The following is a 3,247-nucleotide window of genomic DNA, read 5'->3' as shown; positions in this document are numbered from 1 at the left end:
CTTTTTCGGGGCGGGGAGCGGGCGAGCCGGCGGGGGAATCGCGCAGTCTGCGCGCCGCCCCGGGGAGCCGCCGGCACTGACCCACCCGCGGTCGAGCCCCGGCCGCCCGTCGGGAGCGGCAGCCTCAGGTGCTCCGCATCTGCTGAGCGTTTGCGAGGGTTTGGGGCAGCTGCCCGGGGCTACCGGCTGTGTTCCGCCCCTCCTCAGGGCTCTCCGGGCCCCAGGCAGTGCCCTGCGCCCGCGCACGTCCCAGTCCCCTCTGTCCCGTCTGCACCACCGATGTCCTTCACCCGAAGACAGCTGCTGTCGGGTTGGAGATGGGCTTTCGGCCGGCTGCCGGAGGTCAAACGGGATGAAAATCCAGCTAGCAGCGAAAGGACAAACTCCAGTGCTCACAGGAAGCCTTGGTGAATGTTTAGTACACTGAAAGAAGTTTCCAAGCCTTCACATGGAAATGTTTGCCTCTCTTCTCCTCTTTCTCCAACGATGCTTAAAATAAAGACTGCTATTTGAGCCATAAAAAGAGTTACACTACTTTAGGAGTCGATTTAATTATAGCTCTGGTGATTTAGTGGAGATTCATGAATTGCTTTCAATATTTCCTTTCCGTAGTTAAATGCAAAGCTTTTAGTTGTGGTTTGGCACATGCACGCTAAGGGGAAAATCCGCCAATGCCTTAGAAAAACAACTCGTTAGGGGTATGGCGTGGGGTGACTATCACTTGGGTAAATCAAACTGACTAGAGGCCCCACCTGTTCCTTTAAGTCATCCATTCACAGTATTGATCCACATCTTTTTCTGCCACTAAATGCCAAAACTATCTGGAGAAAGAATTTTTTCAAAGTTAGTTTTTGAAGTGCTGTCACTTTCGTACTCTTCCTTGCCACTTCTGAACAATCACACGTTGTAAGAGGTCACTTTTTTTTTCATAGAAACAGAAGCTTACCTAAAGTGCAGAGAAGTGACAGTTTCTTACAGTATTATAGAGGCTGTACAAGCTGCTGTCTCTTTTCTGCTGGGTGATGTCATGCCCCAGTTTCCTGGGTACCCGAAGTCCACGGAATGGAATCTGAACTCATTTGGTCTGTTTGTTCCCTCAGAAGGCTGGAAAGTGAATGAACCTGTATTTTCTTCCATGATGGCTATGCTCCACTGTCCCGATGCTCCCACAGGCGACTTGAATTAAAACAGCTGTGTGGAATCTAGTTATTCCCCAGAGAGACTGCACTGTGCACTGCCCACTCCATGCCAAGGGAATCGCCAACGGCATGAGCTGTGCACTAGCAAAATCTGGAGTTTTGCTTCCTTGCCTCCTTTTTACACTCTCTTTGACTGTCCTTCCCTCCTCCTCTGGTCTGTGCTGACAGCCTGGCTGGGATTCAGTTCAAAGCCAAGACACATTTAGGTGTCCTCAAGGAAATGCCTATTTGTGCTCTACTTTGCCTAAGTTTTCACTGTGACCAACTGAAATCTTGTTGGGACAATCACTGGCACTTAGAGAGGGATCCAGTCACCCTAGACACACCAGCTGGGATTCATCATGTAAACAAAGGTGATGATGCTGTTCAGTGGTCTCCAGTCTTCACTCCAGAAAGGAGGATCTTGTGCAGGTCTTGTGCCGTATTTGCCAGCCTCGTGGGACTGTCTTGAGTGTCTGAATGTCTCTATTTGGGCAAATGAGTGTTTCATGCCATGACTGGTCTGCTGGATTGCTCTTTGGGGTGCATTCCCTATATTGACTAGATCTCCATTGACTTGGTACGTTTAAACAACTTGTAACATGTTGAAAGTGAATGCCTGTCCTGAGTTCAGGCACATCCACTTTACTCTGATCCAGTGGCCCTGCTCTAACCTGCAAGACAAATAGCAACACCAGCATTACCAAGTGGCTCAAATCTGCTAGGAAGTCATCTGTGTGAGAAACAAAGATAACTCTGTCTAGTCTCTCTGCTTCTGGATGGCCAAATTCACATGTATGTGTGCGCCAACACCATTTATTTCATTGGTCTGACCTTGTTTCCTTTCCTCATCAATCACTGTCCACATTTCTAAATAGATGCTGATTCTGCGTACCACAGCTGTGTGCAAACATAGAAACACAGCAAAACCCCAAAGGAAGCAGAAAGGACTTGCATAGACAATATTATCTTTGGCTTGTACAACCCAGCCCTATCCCAAACTCTACAGAACTCTTCATGCCTGGAACAGGCACGATTTAGTCTTGCTGGGGACAGTGTGGCAGAAGCATCTGAAATGTGTCCTGAAATAATGCTGCACCTCATGAAACAGGGATGGACAGTGGAGCACTCATGAGGAGTTCCTCTCTTTCTTGTGCCTGCTGGGCTTGGCCATTCATGAAGTCTCCCTCATGAAGCTTCTCATTCTGATTCTGTAAAGATCTCATTTCATGCAACATCCATTTACAAGGTGATCAGACATATAAATAGGCTTTCTCTTGCCATGGGAAGGGCTCTTTGATGATGCTGTCTTTATCCTGGAAAGCAGCTTCTTGGATATTAATTAAGGCAATAAGAGGGAAAATATGTGGGATGAGCTTTGTGCTAAAAAGGCGTAATACAGAACCATCGTGGGGTGCCCAGAGCAAGGATATCTGAGCCAAGAGATGTGCTACTAAAACAAGATATCACTGGATACCTAATCCACCTGCTCCTATCACTGCCTCTCCAGCCTGCCACTGATGCTTTAAGTAAAACAGTAACATTGTGAAAATGCACACAAATACACCTGAGACTGCTGGAACTGAAGCTAGAGAAGACAAGAGAGCATCAGAGAGTGCCTGTCTAACAAGTCTATGAGGAAGAGAAGGGTCTAAAGAGAGATAAAAGGGCTTCATGTATAACTGTTAGTTGCCTCCTTCCTTTCTGCACTTCTGTTTCTCTGAAAGAAGTGGTTAAGACTTGCTTCAGGATGTCAGTGGCACATCCCATGACAGTGGAGATCAGTCTTCGTATTCAGTACTAGTGCATATCTCAGAAAGGCTCTTTTGAAGTTTCTTTAACCATCTCCAAACCTCTCACATAGGACTAGTTCTGACATGGACAAGTATTGGAAACCTTGGCTGATGAATTTCACAGCCATCCAGCAGTACCTTGAGAGAGCATGGGTATAACCTCTCCTTTGTTGTTGTTTGCCTTTACAAAGTAGGTTGCTCTCTGTTGTTTCTCTGTCACTCAGCAGAGCTGTATGGGAAACCAGCTCTTAGTCTTACTCTGGAGGCCAGCATGGA

The sequence above is a fragment of the Empidonax traillii genome, unplaced genomic scaffold (genome assembly GCF_003031625.1).
Source record: "Empidonax traillii isolate 1590-97213 ecotype Southwest subspecies unplaced genomic scaffold, ASM303162v1 scaffold671:size839176, whole genome shotgun sequence".
In the NCBI taxonomy this organism is placed as follows: Eukaryota; Metazoa; Chordata; class Aves; order Passeriformes; family Tyrannidae; genus Empidonax; species Empidonax traillii.
This window is presented reverse-complemented; position numbering follows the sequence as displayed.